We start from the raw sequence: 18,222 nt of genomic DNA on the forward strand, positions 1-18,222 counted from the left end.
GTTCCTCTGCTGTGGTTCCAGCCGGTCCCTCCGTTTGGGGCCCCTGACTTCCCACAACAAGTGACTGCCTGTATAAAACCTTGAGAATTTTCATCTCAAAATTGTTTCCCTAATTGGAATAAGTCAGTGAAAGATCCTATTAAATGAACCTAATATTCAGGATATGATGATCTTTGAATTTGTCATTTGCTAGGCAACAGTCCTCAGTTGTACAATCAAACACTAGGCATTGTTGTGAAGGTATTTTGTAGATGTAATTGAAGCTCATAAATAGCAAAGCATTTACTAAGAGAGATTACCCTAGATAATCTAGGTTGGCCTGATTCAATCAGTTAAATGACCTTAAAAGTAGAGCTGAAGTTTCCTTAGTGAAAAAGAAACTTTGCTGATGAATAAGGACTTTAGCCCATGCCCAGGAGTTCTGGAATGCCCTTCCTGTCGGTCTGCCCTATAAATTTGGGGCTTGCCTAACCAGCCCCTATACTCACATAAACTAATTCTTTATGTGTCAGAAGGTGGGAGGTAAACCACTCAAAAATTCAAGGGTCTTCCATCTTAGTAAAATTTCTGAGTCCGGTGGTCCAGGGCATTATGAGGTATTTCTTCTAAGGTGAAGAATAAGTGGCTACAGTTGGCTCCTCTTGCAACTGAAAAAGAAGCATGACACCTAGTGGGCCTCTTAGGATTTAAGAGGCAACATACCCCTCATTTGGTTATGATAAAGCAAGCTGTTTCAAAAGTGACCCCAAAAGCTGCAAGTTTTGAGTAGGGCCCAGAACAAGATAAAACGTCCAGGCTCCCATGCAAACTGCAATAACTATTCGTGATAAATGTATCTCAGATATTAAAATAAGCTAATATTTTGAGGAAGCAATAAAAGTTATGTTTTTATAAATCTTTTAATATTAGTCAATTATGGAGTTTTTCCTGTTGTAAGTTTGTGAATGTCAAATGCTTCTTTGTACACCTCAGGAGATAATTAAAAAATGCAAATTAATAATATATATGTTGCTATTATTTCTGCATATTACATCTCATCATGGGCAGGCGACTATATGCTTTTTATGACTATACTCAAACAAACGACAGTTGTTTTCTGCCTTTTTACTTAAAGGTTTTAAAATAAATGATTTATTGAAATATCACTTTTTTTTTTTGCTTGTAGTGGATTCTGATTAAAAAAAAGTTCATGCTGTGTGACTTTGAAAATGCCCTTTACTGGCAGCCAGCCTTTATTACAGCATTACTGTTTGCTGGCATTAAACAACACAATCAGGGGCCAATTTAAAGTCTAGAAATCAACCTATTTCAGATTAAGAGGCTCCCTATATGGCAATTATTCCCTTAGATGAATATACAATCTTTATTATTCCTAAATTTTGCTTAGCTTAAATCATAGAAGCACTTATGTATATTACATCACTGTAGATAGCATTATATGTAGAATTTTCCAAAAAGGAACTTTGCTATATCTCATAATATCTAGTAATTTAAAACATTCATATTACAAGTCATTACAACATGCTACATTGGAGTGTGATGAGAGAGGACTGAAAAGAACACTACACTCAAGGTATTATATATCTTATACAGATGAGTTTATTAAGTAGAGATAAAGTGTACTTTTACAGGGAGATTCACAGAATTTGATAAATACTACATTTCCATTTCCAATAAGCTCAGTATTGAATCTTTTTCAGCATTTCTCTAGGATTCTGGAAGAGAATATACTATTTTAACATTTGAATGTAGAGAGTGTATTATTTATATTAGAATTAATTTTGTTAGTGACTAAAAGAGTTACTACTTCTCCATGAAAGAAGTTATTCTTATCTATGCATGTCTCAGTTTTTGCTTTGAAATTATACATTAAGTATTAAATACAAAGAAAACAATGTGAATATTTCTAAACTTATTTGCATGCTGTTAAAAGTACAAGGAATCCATTAAAGACATTTATTCATAATATATAGTACATGATAGCTCAATCTTTAAACATGTGTTCCACTGCCATTGTTGCAACTTTACTGTTTGGATAAAGTTACCTACCAAATCGGAATTCCTAATTGTTTCACGAGGAAATGAAAACATTGGTGCCAATAAGAATAATATGGAGGAAAAGAAATATATGCTATAGCAAAGCAGTATCATGGCATATTTATATTTATAGGCCTTCCCTCCCTGCCTCATCTGGCTTTTTGTGCTGATTCATAGAATTTGTTGATACATTAAAGTAGCTGGAGAAAACACTTGGCATTCTTAGATTAAAAGAAAAGAAACTGTATCTTAACCTCTGTATGCACACAGGACTGCTACATGAAACTTAACATGCCAACCAATCCAAATTTAAATTACGAACCTTCACCTCAAACAAGCCCTCAATTCTTTCCAACAATATTTTAATTACCTCCCCTTTTTTACAGTCTCTCTGTCTCCCTTAGAAAATAATTCTACACACTACTCTCTTTTACTCTCCAACACCTCCTCCCTGTCATCATTCTCAGATGATGAATTTGCATCTATTTCCAGAACAAAACTTCTCTGACTCCTTCTAACACCTCTACCTCTATCTATATACCCTGCTGTTTTTGCAGATACTATGAAGCTGTCCATTCTCCAATGTAATTCAGCCCCTCCATATGTGCAGGAGATCCCATACGTTTTAGCTTATGCAAATAAATTTTCCCACTATGCATCATATTTCCCCTCTTCTCTGGATTATTCCCTTCTGCACAAAAACATTCAGACTTACTGTTGTTTTCCCATCTTAAATATTTTCTTGACTCTACTATGACTTCTTTGTTTATGATAACAATAATCCCATTTCTCTGCTTCTCAATGTGAAGGTGTTATATACAGTACCTACATTAAAAGTTATACTTTATAAATACACAACTAGATTAAAAGAATAGAATAACACAAACTCTGCCAATACTAATGAAAATAAACCAGCCTGGGCAAAATGACAAAACCTGATCTCTAAAATATTTAAAAAACATTACCCAGTATGGTGGTGTGCACCTGTGGTCCTGACTACTAGAGAGACTGAGGCAGGAAGATCACTTAAGTCCAGGAGTTCACAGCTGCAGTAAGTCATGTTTGCAATCCAGCCAGACTGGGTTACAGAGTAAACTCCTATCTCAAAAAAAAAAAAAAAAAAACATAAATAAAAATAAAAATAATGGGGCTTGTCACAGGGGGTCACACCTGTAATCACAGCACTTTGGGAGGCCGAGGCAGGCAGATCACATGAGAACAAGAGTTCTGTACAGTCTGGCCAACATGGTGAAACCCTGTTTCTATTAAAAATACAAAAATTAGTTTAGAGTGATGGCGCGTGCTTGTAGTCCCAGATACTCAAGAGGCTGAGGTGGGAAAATCTCTTGAACTTGGGGGACAGAGGTTGTATTGAGCCAAGACTGTGCCACTGCACTCCAGCCTGGGTAACAGAGCAAGACTCCATCTCAAAATAAATAAATAAATAAATAAGAAAATAATAAAGCACAGTGGTTATTTTATATCAGAGACAGTAGGTTTCGGAATAAAAAAGTTACTGGGGTTAAAAAGGCTCATTTCAAAATGGTAAAGGGGTTGATTCACTAAGAACCAATAACAATCTTAAACATTTATGTACTTAATAACAAAGCTTTTATCTTCAGTGCAGAAATAATTTGATCACAGTCCTCCCTATCTAATCTGATGACAGCTCTCATCTTCCAAGTAATTAGGTCAAATTATTTGGCATTATTTTGGATCCTTTATTTAACATTTACAATTAATTCATCAACCATATATTGTTGCTTCCACCACCAAAATATATTTACAGGTCCAATGCTTCTCATTGCCACTATTGCCTTTACCCTGCTTTGTGTGCCATTTTCTCTTGCCAGGATTACTGTTATAGTCTTCCAGTTTGCCAAATTGCTTTCATGTTGGCCCCTCCTTTCCCAATATCTACCTTTGATTTTGTTTATTGTTTGTCTGTTCCTACTTGAATAAGAATTACAGTAAAATTTTGATCTTTTTGTTTATTGGAATTTTGCTTTGTACCTAACTAATCCATAGAAAATAATAAATATTCAATAAATTAATGTTTAATATCTTTGCTTGAATGTTATTTGTATTATCTTGAGTGTATACATGCAGTTATACATAGGACTAAAAATTGTGCTAGGATTATGTTATTTTCTGTCCGTCATTTGCTTCGAGGCTGTCTAAAACTCATATTACAACATTATTAGGGACAAATTTGAATATTTTTCTCTTTACACAACACTGAGGACTTAAGTTGTTTTCCCAAGTTCTAAATTATTCCAAAGTTTTTCTTTTTTCTTTTCTTTTCTTTTCTTCTTTTCTTTTCTTTCTTTTATCTTCTTTTTAATTTTAGAGATTTTCTTTCTAGAGCTCTTTTCTCTCTTGATATAGTTTGGTTCTCTGTCTCCATCCAAATCTCATCTTGTACTCCCATAATTCCCACGTGTTGTGGGAGGGACCCAGTGGGAGATAATTGAATCATGGAGGTGGTTTTCCCTGTACTGTTTTTGTGGTAGTGAATAAGTCTCACGACATATGATGGTTTGATAAGAGGAAACTTATTTCCCTTGGTTTTCACTCTCTCTCTTGCCACCTGCATATGAGACGTGCCTTTCACCTTCCACCACGATTGAGAGGCCTCCCCAGCCATGGGAAACTGTAAGTCCAACAAATCTCTTTTTTTTTTTTTTATTTTTTATTTTTTTATTTTTATTTTATTTTATTTTATTTTTTGAGACGGAGTCTCGCTCTGTCGCCCAGGCTGGAGTGCAGTGGCCGGATCTCAGCTCACTGCAAGCTCCGCCTCCCGGGTTTACGCCATTCTCCTGCCTCAGCCTCCCGAGTAGCTGGGACTACAGGCGCCCGCCACCTCGCCTGGCTAGTTTTTTGTATTTTTTAGTAGAGACGGAGTTTCACCGTGTTAGCCAGGATGGTCTCGATCTCCTGACCTCGTGATCCGCCCGTCTCGGCCTCCCAAAGTGCTGGGATTACAGGCTTGAGCCACCGCGCCCGGCCAACAAATCTCTTTCTTTTGTAAATTGCCCAGTCTGACATAGTGTCTTTATCAGCAGCGTGAAAATGGACTAATACATCTCCCTTTCAATCTGTAGTGATCACACTGTTTCTGCTGCATACTATCTCCCTGGGAGAGAGTATCATTGTTTTTAGTAAATTTTGAAGTGTTTACTGTGGTTTACTGCATAGTTTTATGTTTCTCACAGTTTTAGAATTACTCGCCATAAAATAAAATATTACAGATATTAAGCTTCAATCAGGTATCCAAAATCTTCAAAGCTTTGATATCTCATTATTACAAACAAATGTAATAATTGGTGGACATTTAAGGTAGCCTGATGATATGAAAAAGATCATGGTAAACAAAAAAAGAAAAAAATACCAAAAATAAACAAAAATTTTTCCAGAAAACAGTATTATCTGAAATTCTCAAATTGGTTTGTGCAAAAATAGCAGCAGCACAAAAAGGGCAGTGGGAACATTAAATATCAGGTAACGACAACTCAAATTGCTAATTTCTTATAAATCATGGAGGATAGAAGGAAATGGTACATAATTTTCTAGGAGCTGAAAAGAAAGTATGTCTGCACTTTTCCTGTATTTGATATATCTTTCAGAAATTAAAGTGAAGTAAAGACATTCTCAGATGTAGAAAAGCTAGAGATTTAATTGCCAGCATACTAGCACTAAAGAAATTACTGAAAAGAAAAATTCTTAAAACAGTGGAAAAATTGAAACACTTGGAACATAAGAAACATTTAATCGAAATGATAAATAGCTAGATAAATTGAATAAATATTTTTTTTCTTTTCATTTATGTGAATTTGTCAGTTGAAAAAATAAAACATTTTTTGATAGGGCCTTACATCTATGAAGACATAACACGCAATACAAACATAACACAGAGTTTAGGTAAATGGATCAATATATAGTATTTTTTCTACTTTCCACTTCAGTTAGTAAAATATTAATACTAAATAGACTCTAAAAATATATATTATATTTTAATCTTTAGAGTAACAACTTAAATGTATACAAAGGTATATAAGTGAAAAGAAAATAGATAATTAAAATAAAATACTACAAATAATATTCTATAAACCCACAGAAAGGAAGAATAGAGAAATAGAAGAACCAAACAGAAAGAACAAACACAAAATAAACAATAAAATGATAAACCTAAATCCTGCTATTTCAATAATGTTAAATACAACTTGGCATACATATAAAGATAAATTTTTCAGAGAATAAAAACATTACTCAATTATAGCTGCATGAAAGAAATTATCTTAAAATAGAAAATACGTGGTTTAAATGTAAAAGGATCTAAAAATATACAATGTCAACAAAAATTTAAAGAACACTAAAGTGGCTATATTAATAACAGAGAAAGTAGACTTCAGAGAAAAAAAAACAAACAAAACTACCAGGCATAAAGTACATTATTGCAAAATGACAAATGGATCAATTCACTAAGGGGACATAACAAATGTAATTGTGTATGCTTCAAAATACATGAAGCTAACACTGAAAAATAGAGAAATCCAATATTACAGGTATCAACACCAATCTCTCAGTATTAAATAGAAATAGTAGACATAATTTAAGTATCCCTACAGAAAAACTGAAAAGTACCATCAACCACCTGGATCTAACTTCGATTTATAAAACACTCAATGAGCAATGTGCACTCTTTTCAAGTGTACCTGGAACATTCACCAAATAAGATTATTTCTGGGATAAGATTAATAAAATTACTACCTATTGGGTGCTATGCTTACGACCCAGGTGACAAATTCAATTGCACCCTAAACTTCATCTTTGCATAATATACATTTGCAACAAACCTGCACATGTACCCCCGAATCTAAAATAAAAGTTGAAAAAGAAAAAAGGATAAAGCAAACGCTGACAGTTTTAAAACGAAATCATATACAAATTATCTTCTCTGATAGTTATGAAATTAAACTAGAAAAAAAATCAGCAAAATTTCCAAACCTGTGGAAATTGTTTCTAAATAAACCATGGGTCAAAGAGGTACTAAAAATAATAGAAAATATTTTGAATACAAAATATCAAAATTAATGGGATACAACTAAAGCTGTTCTTCACAATATTAAACATTAGAAAATGTTGTTTAATGTTGTCTAATACATGACCATATAATTAATACAGAAAAATGCATGAATCCAAATTTAATATTTATTCCTGATGAAAAACTCTCAGCAAACTAAAAATACAAGATAACTTTCTCAACCTGATAAAGGACTTCTGTAAAAATCTACAGTTCATATTATTCTTAACAGTGAAAGGTGGAAGACCTTATTACTAAAATTGGGAATAAGAAAAGGAAATCCTTTTCCCTCTCCTCCTGGAAATATTGGTCAATTTACTAAGACAGGAAAAAGAAATTTTACAAGACCTAACTCTTAGAAGAAAAAAAGAAGTAAGGTACTACATGTTCAAAGAAGACGTGACTGTCATTGTAGAAAATAAATTAGAATCTATAAATAGATAATTAAAATTAATATGTGCATTCATTCATGTTACAGAATACAACACAATACAGTCAATGTAAAAATCAACTATATTTATTTAATATAACGCCGAACATTTAAGATGAGAATAAAAAATATTATGCCACTTACAATACCTTCAAAAATAAAATATTTATATACAAATCTAACTAAACATTGTAAGGAGTGTGAATTAAAAAGGGTATATTTTTCTGAGTATAATTTGAACTTTTAGTTGATTTTGAGACACTCCAAATTAGATTTAAAGATTATTCTAGTCAATGCCCCAGAATAACTGCATGGGAGCAATTAGTAAGATATTGATTCAAAGAAGTAAAAAAATATGTAGTCTTGGAATAGAGTGATGAAAAGTGGCTAAGCTCAGAATATGTGTTAAACATACACATCAACAAACTTGCTTATGGATTGGAGGTAGAAGGGGAATCAAATATAAATTGAGATGTACGGGCATGACAATTGTATAACTAGCATTGTTATTTACTAAATGAAGAAGACTATGGAGGAATCCTCTGATGAGGAAGGCCTCAAATTGCAATTTTGGACATGTTAAGTTTGAAATAATTGTTTTCCAAGATTCAAATTAAGAAATAAAATATACCAGAAGTAAAATATAGTAGAACTTAGTAGAGAGGCCAAAGTTCTTATTTCAGCCAAATAATCCAGAGTAAGCATACTTAAGAAACACACACACACACAGTTGAAAACAAAGTCTGGAGACAGTCCACTATTTTGTACCAAGAAAGAGAGGCAAAAACAAACAAACAACAAACAAACAAACAAACAAAAAAACAAAAAACAGAGAAAAGCAGGTGGAGGGGAGTGGCTAGTAAAGTAGGAAGAGACAACAAAGTAGTATATCACTTCAGAAACAAAGTGAAGAAAAATCTAGAATCATACAAGTGTTTATATAAGTGGTATAAATACATAGTATAAAATACTATTAAGAGTTTGAATTGACAACTGAAAAGTGAACAACTAAATTTAGCAATATTAGGTACCTCTGATAAGATAGTGTGATAAGGATGTGGTATAGATTGAAAATGAGATAGAAAAAAGAAAAATAAAAACTGTTTATAATTTTTTAAGAAAACTTTGGAATAAAATGTAATAGAAATAAAGAACAGAAAATAGGAACATATTGTTGATGGAAATAGACATAGAAAGACTTTTTTAAATGAAGATAGCTATTACAGCATGTGTGAATGTTGACTGGAATGGGCAGCCATTAAAATGGAAAAACAAATAGTGCTGAAAAATAAAGATGTTATACAGGAAAAAATGACCTGGTTATAGTAGAGTGGATGAGATCAAATGCACAAGTTGAGTAGCTTTTTATTTTCTTGTCATCTATTGCTACATAACACATCACTTCAAATTTACTGGCTTAGAAAATAGTTTATGGTATCTCATAATTTTGTGAATCAGAAATTTGAGCAAGGCTGGGATGGATAGCTTTTTTTGCCCTAGGAGATTTGGACTTAGGTCTTTTCAAAAATGTTTTGTATCTCGTGATTGGTACCTAAGCAGACGTGACTGGAAGGCTAGGTTTAGCCAGGCCATTGACTGAACAGCATTCATGTAGCCTATCTAATATATCAATCTCACAGTAGTCAACAATTTTGCATGCGACTCAGGGGCATCAAGGAAAGAGAATCAAGAGTTCAGACATAATCTGCAATGTATTTTATGATATACCTCAAAATGTACAGAACATCGCTTCTGCCACAATATAATGTTTAATTCCTTGCATCCGATTAGATTCAAGGGAAGATACATTAGCGTTTACCTGTTAATGGAGGCATGTTGAAAGATGTGCAGTTATTTTTAATGTACTTTAACCTTGCAATGTCATCACCAGATTTAAGTAGCTGTTAAGTATTAAAAAGCTTTAATCTATTTGAGGATTTATTTAGTGTTTACTTTAAAAATGTTTACTTATTAGATTTTTTAATAGAAAGATCTTATTAAATATGGTTGCCAAAATCTCTTTGAGTCTTAGACCTAAAGTAATTCTACTATTTTCTTTTGAAATAAATACCTTTTTGTTATTTACATTAAATATTAAAATAATTGGTAAATTATAGTGTATTTGATACATATCAGGTGTTAGCTTATGGTACCTTTTGGCATTTTCTTTCCAAATCAGCATGCATTTGCAAAGTACTTCAAAATTGAAACAAAGCTGAGCTCAGATTACATACAAATTACCTTCCATATAACCTTGTTGTATTTTAAAAAAAGTCCAATTTACCTTGCACAAAATGGTGTGTGTGTGTGTGTGTGTGTGTGTGTGTAAGTTGACAAAAGTCATTACAGGAACAAAGGAAAAGAAGTACTCAAGAAAATCTAAAATATTGGAAAGAGAGTACAATCCATGAGCATGTATAACTGACCACTGATATCAAGAAAAACTAATAAAAGTGGTGAAAAAGAGAGTGAGGAGAAAAGCCACAAAGTATAGTAAGTCTACTGCTGTCATAATTTGTCAAATATTTTTATGACTAAATTTCTCATTCTGAGATAATTAACATTTCAGGTGAAAACTGGTATGAGGAAAGGAAGAGGGATGGTTGACGAGACTGCAACCATGTTAGGTGGTGTGCTGAGATCTACTTCAGGAAAAAAATGGAATGAACAGTCTACAATTACCATTATCCCAATTTAGAATTAGTAAAATGGTTTGATGACAGTTAAATAAGCTCCATGTTTAATGTCCAATAAAATAAAATAAAGTAAGATAAAATAACACATTTCTTTAAAATTAATGACATTGAAATGATATAACATATCTATTCAAATTGATACTTTTTGAACAAAAATAGATTGTTAAATTTGTTTTTTTGAAAATCAAGATGATTGATTTTAGAAAGAAGTTCTGATGCCAAACTAAGAAAATACTGAGAGAATTTAAAAATGTATATGACTTCCTCACCAAACTACAGATTAGTATGTCCTGTTGCTGTTTGCATCCCATCTGTGAATAATGTGAAGAAATACAGCTGCTTCTGAATTAAATACTCTTCTTCCTAATTTGCATCTTTATTTCACTAGAGAAATGATTAAGAGATTTTTTTAAAAAGCACTAAAACAGATGTCATTGAGAATGACCAAGTTTTACAACCCAAGTTGTAGTTCATAAAACTAGTAAAAAAAATCAGTTTTATATCCTTCTTTGACTGAATCACTAAATGAATGACATGAAATATATACAGATACCAAAGAATGCCTTCCTTCCTAAATTGCATGTATTTGTATGTGTATTTGAGTATATGTTGTTTGCCTTCTAAAGTAGAACTATAAATACATCAAAGAGATTCAGACTATGCTCCTTAGAAGTTAATGCATATAGCCAACTGATAAAACCAATGATTGATCTTCCTGTTCCTAATACTTACCCACAAACCCTTCACACTAGAGCTGATTCTTATTAAAACAGATCTGCTAATCTCTTCTTTTTACATTTTTCTTGCTCAAAGTTATTTGGGAACTCCTCATTAAAATACATTTTGTAGGCCAATTCTTTGATCTTAAAAACCCTAACAAGATGAGGTACCAAAATATCGTCTCATTTTCCACCACCTTCCCAATGTACTTATCCACATTGTACTTACCCACAATGTCCTCTCACTTATCACTCATGCTATTCTTGGTGCTCCAATGCTCTTCTCCTGCTGTTTACCTTCAACAGAGTCATAATTCAAAGGTCAGCTCAAATGCCACATCTGTGACTGCTTTCCTCTAATTTTCTCTACTCGGTCAAAATTCACACATTCCTTTGGTTATCACATTTTTTGTTTATTCCTTGTAACATTTAGAAAATTTATCTCATATTAGTGATAATTCTGTAAATCTGTTCCACATAGTAGACCTAAGTCTGCATGTTTGTCAAATATTTGTGCTCCTGTATCCCACACAATTGCTCATTCAATACATTCTTTACACATCAATTATTGTATTCATAAGGGATAACAGCTCCCTGTATAAAAATGATTTATTTAACAGCAGAAGCTAATAAATTGAAGAGGAGAGAAACATAGCTAAATTTATCTTCACTATATTTAGAAAGTAGAATGTATACAATCAGGCCTTGCACCCATGAGTAATTTTTGAGAATGCGCATTTTATGTAAAGAATTACTCCTTATTTCTTTCATTTCTTAATTTCAGACTATTTTGAATTGTATTACCAATTAGATTTCTCTAATAAAAAGAAATATAAATAGCATATATGTATTTTTATAATCTTGATATTCTTCTGGTAGTTTATAACTTGGTACTTTTAAGTTACATCTTAAAAATTTTTCAGTTTTTAATTATAAATTTTTTAAGTAATATACTTTTGACTGATAGAATGTTATAAGCATTTAATTAAAATAAAAGTATACCACCCCAATGAGGTAGAAAATTGCATTCTAAATATTCATTTAAATTATATTTTCATTTCTTAAGCAACTGATTTTGAAATACTATCCTTGAAAATCGAAGTAAAAGTTTCTGTAACATTTCCCTGAAAAGCTTTAATAGTGAAAAATTTTACTACTATAAAACATATTTTATTTGAATATATACAATAAAACTTACATAAGTCTAACTTCAGAGCCTAATATAGTCATTTTATGTAAGTAACATTAGCACTAGTCCAAAAATAGATATTTCTAAAAAGTATTGAGAGAGATTCTTAGGTGATATTTATTTATTATCATGGAGTACAATTCTAAAGCAAGTTTTTAAAATGTTTGAAATAATGGTGTCTTTGTGGACATAAATAAATAAATTATTTGAAAATCAATGAAATATACTAGATGCTTTGTCATATAAAACTTTCTTGTGCTTTTAATGACATGTATGTTAAACCTAATTATATTATTTTCTTCAGCTTATTAGTGCATTAAATATTGTATTTGAAACAATAATGTATACAAAGTTTTGTTAGAAAAATGACTTTTGAAAAGCTTTTTTGGGGTCAATAAAGAAAGTTATCCTTGTTTCTTTTAGGGTAATTTTAATGATTGTAGTGCTTCTGGAATTGCCAAAATATTTCAAATGTCAGTGTTCCATAACTGTTAATAGAACTTTGTAAAATACCAACTACTAAGGCTTCAGGTTTACGCTAATTTTCCGGCTTTGATACATATATTTAAAGGCAATAAGACTAGAGACTCTAATGGCTAAATTTATTCATGATTAAGTGCAAAAAAAATTAAAAATCTTCAAGTGAGATTTCTCCTTATGTGTAAAAGAATAGTTTAAAGTGTTTGTATGAGTTTATTAATATATACTAATCCTTATAATAAAGCAAAATAATAGACATGACACTTTTAAAATTTGACATATTTTTATCTTAGAAAAATAGTCTGCCATTTAAAAAAAGAATATATATAATTTCAAACATATTGCAAAATAGAACTATTTTCACTATGTATAGTGAAATGAAATTAAATGCCCAAGTTTTAAATGGCCAGATGCTTCATGGTAACTACACTCAAAAGAACTATCTATCATTTATTGCTCCCCACCTGGCCAGTTTTTTAAAAGAGGTGTCCTGCAATTAGATTCCCAATATTTGGAATTGTGTGTTTCACTCATTATTCTTAGTAGTTGCTTTATCTATTTCAGTAGTTTTATGGGGGCAAAAATGGTATGTTGCAGTTATTTTTGATAGTCTTTACAGAGTCATTTTCTAATAAAAGATTTTTAAATGTATGAGTTTGTGTGAAGTAAAATTTTACATGAAAATAAGTTTACATAACAGCAATTTGATATCCCCCATTATTGAAATGACAAGCCTGTAAGACCATTGCGTTATCTGTGACATAATGCAATCAGTTCTGGTTCATCATTTCTTAGTAAAATTGAAATGATATTTCAAATTTTGAACTCTAGAAAATATATTTAAGATGAAACTCCAAATTTTCCATCATATATATATATGTAATTAAGATTTTTATATTTTTATTCAACATCTCAGTACTACCCAAGTCTATAAGAGCTAAGAACATTAAACCATTTAACAAAATGTTGTAAATGAATGACCTGCAAGACATTATAGTAAGCATTTTGTATGACACAAAGGCAAAAACCACAAGGTTCCTACTCTTAAAACTTTCAAGGTCCAGTTAAGAGTATCAGTCACAGAAACACTGAATTAATTGGTAAATTTGCCAACAAACACAGAGTGGGAGAGAAAACAATAATTAAAAATAACGGTTTTATGAGGATCAGAAAATATCTTAGAAAGAAGAGGCATCAAAGAGAGAATCTTATTTTCATAAGTAGGGAAAGAGGTGATAAAAATTTTGACTGAACTATTTAAAAACTCAGACACTTATCTATATATATTTATACCCAAATGTTAGAGTTTGAAATATCACACCCAGCTGTTAGAAGACATCAAGTTTACACTTGCAAATTATAGAAAAGTTAATATTAGAAAATTTAATTTTCAAATGTTCAAGTAGAAATAAAAATAACAAGAGCTAGACAATAAAATAAAATCATCACAAAACCATAACCTATCTTGGAAGAGTTTATGCTTGAGATGTAGGGTGAGCAGAATAAATTTGGGAGGTGGAGCAAAATGGTCAAATAAAATGCTTCAGCAATTGTTCCCCCTACAGAAACACCAAATTAAACAGCTATCTATGTAAAAAAAAAAAAAAAAAAAAAAAAAAAGCACCTTCATAAAAAACAAAAATTTAGCTAAGTTATCACAGTACCTGGTTTTAGCATTATAACAAGGAAAGACACAATGAATATTATAGGAAGGATAGTTTCAACATTGCCTACACCACCCCTGTCTCATCCCCAGGCAGTGCAGCCAGGGCATAGAATCTGTGTCTTTAGGAGAGGGAGAGCAAAGTGATTGTGGAATATTGCATTAGAACTAAATGTTGCCTTGTCACAGTAGAACACAGTACTGGACAGAATTCTGCCGGTGCTCATGGAAGGAGCATTTAGACCAGTCCTGAACCACAGGAGAATTATCTTCCCTGGCAGGAGAAACCTGAGTCTTGGACCATTTCACTAACTAAAGTGTCCTGGGCCCTAAATAAATGTGAATGGTAATCGGGCCATAGGGACTGCACTCCTTGGGCAAGCCCTGGACATTGTGGACTTGGGATACAGCCCAGCACAACACCAGCTGTGGTGGTTATGGGAGTGCCTGCATCACCCCTCCCCCAATTCAAAGAAGTACAGGGTGCAAAGAGACTTCTATCTGGGGAAAGAAAGGGAAGAGTACAATGGACTTTGTCTTGCAACCAGATACCAGCTCAGACACAGAAAAATAAAGAACCAGGCAGAATCCTGAGGTCCCCAGTTTTAGATCCCTGCTCCCTGATGGAAATTCTAGGCCCACCCCAGGCCATAAGGGAATCTGTTGCCCTGGTGTAACAGAGTCCTAACAGGATTCACCACCTGCTGACTAAAGTAACCTTGGACTCTGAATAAACATTACCAAAAGCCAGGCAATAGCAGCCACAAGTCTTGGGTGAATCCTGACTGGTATCATGTTGGTCAGGGAGGTTCTCAGCTTTGTGCGTGAACCAGTGCCGTGCCAACTCTGGGAGCCACATCAGTTCTTGTAGGACACATAGCCCATTATCCCTGTCCCAACTCCAAGCAGCCTAGCCAGAAGAAAAATTTATTTTCCTAAGGGGAGAGAACAGGAAGAGAATGAGGGATTTTACCTGGGAACCATGAAATTTGCTCTTATTTTCCCCAAGTTTACCATAGCTGTGTATCTAAGAGTCAGCAAGAGTCACAGCATACCTTGACTTAGAGTCAAGAGTTGAAACAGCGCAGTGACCACAGGCTTAGCGAACTTAACATTCAATACCCTTAGGATTCTGGGAAATGCTTCTCTCGAAGGTAGGTTAAAACAAGGCCAGATTACAAAGATTGAAATAAACACCTATCTCTGTAATGCCCTGATATTAATGAAAATTTACAAACATCAAGAGGTTGCAGGAAATATGATCTCATCGAATGGATTAAATAAGGCAACAGTGACCAATCCTAGAGTGACAGTGATATGTGACATCTGAGACAAGGAATACAAAATAGCTGTTTTGAGGAAGTTAGATGAATTTCAAGATAGCACAAGGAAAAAATTCAAAATTCTTTTGGAAAAACTTAAAGAGATTGAAATAATTTTTGAAAAACAGGAAATTTTGGAGCTAAACACTTTGATAAACTCTAAAATGCATCAGTGTCTCAACACCAGAATTGATCAAGCAGAAGAAAGAATTAGTAAGTTCATAGGTTATTTTAAATTACACAGCTAGAGGAGAAAAGAAGAAAATAATTTTTAAAAATATGCTTACAGGATTTAGAAAATAGCCTCAAAAGGGAAAATTTAAGTGTTATTGATCTTAAAAAAGATGTATTCATATAAATAATAATAGAACTTTTCAAATAGAGAAATATATAAATACCTAGGTACAAGAATGCCACTTGCATAAAACTATCCCAAGGTATATGATAATCAAACTCTCAAAAGTCAAAAACAAAGAAAGGATCCTAAAACCACCAAGAAAAAAGAAGCTAATAACAAATAAAAAAGCTCTGATATATCTGGCAGCAGATTTGTGTGGAAATTTTATAGGCCAGTTGAGAGTGAGATGACATATTTAAAGTGCTGAAGGATTAAAAAAAAAAAAAAAAAAAAAAAAAAAGAACAAAAAAAAACAAAAAAATTCAACCCAGAGTTTCTCACCAAATGTGGAGGTGATATAAAGACTTTTCCAGACAACCAAAAACTGAGATTTTTTATCAACAACAGATTTGTCCTACAAGAAATGCTAAAGGGTATAAAACTCACTGGTAAAAGTAAGTAAACAGACAAATTCAGAATACTCAAATATTGCATTTGTGATGTGTAAACCACTGATATCTTGAGCATGAAGACTAAAAGACAAATCTATCAAAAATAATAACAATAATTTGTTAATAGAGAAACAATATAAAATATATGAATAGGGACAACAAAAAAGTAAAAATGTAGGGGAGATGAAGTTAAAGTGTAGAGTTTTTTTTTTTTAATTTTCTCTTTGCCTGCTTGTTATTCTTTAATTTTCTTTGTGATCAGAGTTAAGTTGTCATCAGTTTAAAATAATTGCTTAGAAGATTTTTTACATGTCTCATGGAAGCCATGAACCAAAATTCTAAGAGATACTCAAAAAATAAAAGAAGATATTAAAACATACTTCCAGAGAAAATCACCTAGAAATCACCTACAAAGAATACACACACACACACATATACACACAGAAAGAAAGCAAGGAGTTACAAAACAACCAGAAAACAAATAGCAAAATGGCATTAGTAAGTCCTTACCTATTAATATTAATCTTGATTGAAAATGAATTCATTAATTTTCAATGAATTATTATTATATATTCAATATATAATAATTATTCAATAAAAAGGCATAGAGGGACAACTGATTTTAAAAGAAAGATTCAATTATATGATGCCTACAGTAAACTCATTTCACTTATAAAGACACACATAGACTTAAGTGAAGGGAAGGAAAAGTATATTTTATGCAAATGGAAATTTTCTAAAAAGCAGGAATAGCTGTATTTATATTAGATAAAATAGATTAGAAGTCAAATACTATAGAGACAAGAAAGACATTATATAAGGAGATAAATTATAAAGATGGTATAAAATAGTGTGTGTAAATATGCATACACCCAACACTAGAGCACCCAGATATGTAAAGAAAGTATTATTAAAGTTAAGGAAAGAGAAGACCCAAATACAGTAATAGTTGTAGACTTTAACAACCTACTTTTAGCATGGACAGTTCTTTTGGACAGAAAATCAACAAAGAAATATCATACAACAGATCAAATAAATATAATAGACATTTACAGAACATTTCATCTCACAACTGCAGAATAAACATTCTCACTAGCACATAAAATGCACTCTAGGATAGACCATATGTTGAATAAAAATAAAAACAACAAAAATCTCAATAAACATAAAACAGTTAAAATTATATCAAGTGTCTTTTCTGACCGCAAAAGAATAAAACAATAAATCAATTTAAAAAAGAACTCTGAAAACTGTCCAAATGCACGAAACCTAAATCACATGCTCCTGAACAACCAATAGGTCAATGAAGAAATTTTAAAAACATATAATTTTTTGAAACAAATGAAAATGAAAATACAATATACCAAAATCTATGGGATACAGAAAAAGCAGTACTGAGAGAAATTTTTAGACTAAATATCTACTTCAAAAAAAAAAAAATTGTAAAAGATTTCACATAACCTAACCATGCACCTCAAGGAACTAGAAAAGTAAGAACAAACAAAACCCCAAGTTAGTATAAGAAAAGAAATAATAATGACTGTGTCAGAAATAAAATTAAGACTAAAAAACAATACAAAAGATTAGCAAATGATGGGTTTTTTGAAAAGATAAACAAAATTGACAAACCTTTAGTTATACTGAGAAAAAGAGAAGACTCAAAACACAAAGTTAGAGATGAAAAGTGAGATACTACAATTGATATCACAGAAATTCAAAATACTTCTAGAGACCATTATGAATAAATACATACCAATATATGGAAAAACCTAGAATAAATAGATAAATTTCTAGACACACACAACTTACCA

General features: G+C 32.0%; 1 long non-coding RNA gene across 1 annotated transcript; it reads right to left on the reverse strand.

The window, feature by feature from the left end:
- Positions 1-494: 494 nt before the first annotated feature.
- Positions 495-14,421, reverse strand: LOC126940290 (uncharacterized). Its single transcript, XR_007720692.1, has 3 exons — positions 14,302-14,421; positions 11,198-11,265; positions 495-647 (listed from the first exon to the last, which is right to left on the reverse strand). It is a non-coding gene; the product is annotated as an uncharacterized LOC126940290 (long non-coding RNA).
- Between the last annotated feature and the right edge of the window lie 3,801 nt (positions 14,422-18,222).

The sequence above is a fragment of the Macaca thibetana genome, chromosome 17 (assembly GCF_024542745.1).
Source record: "Macaca thibetana thibetana isolate TM-01 chromosome 17, ASM2454274v1, whole genome shotgun sequence".
Lineage (NCBI taxonomy): Eukaryota > Metazoa > Chordata > Mammalia > Primates > Cercopithecidae > Macaca > Macaca thibetana.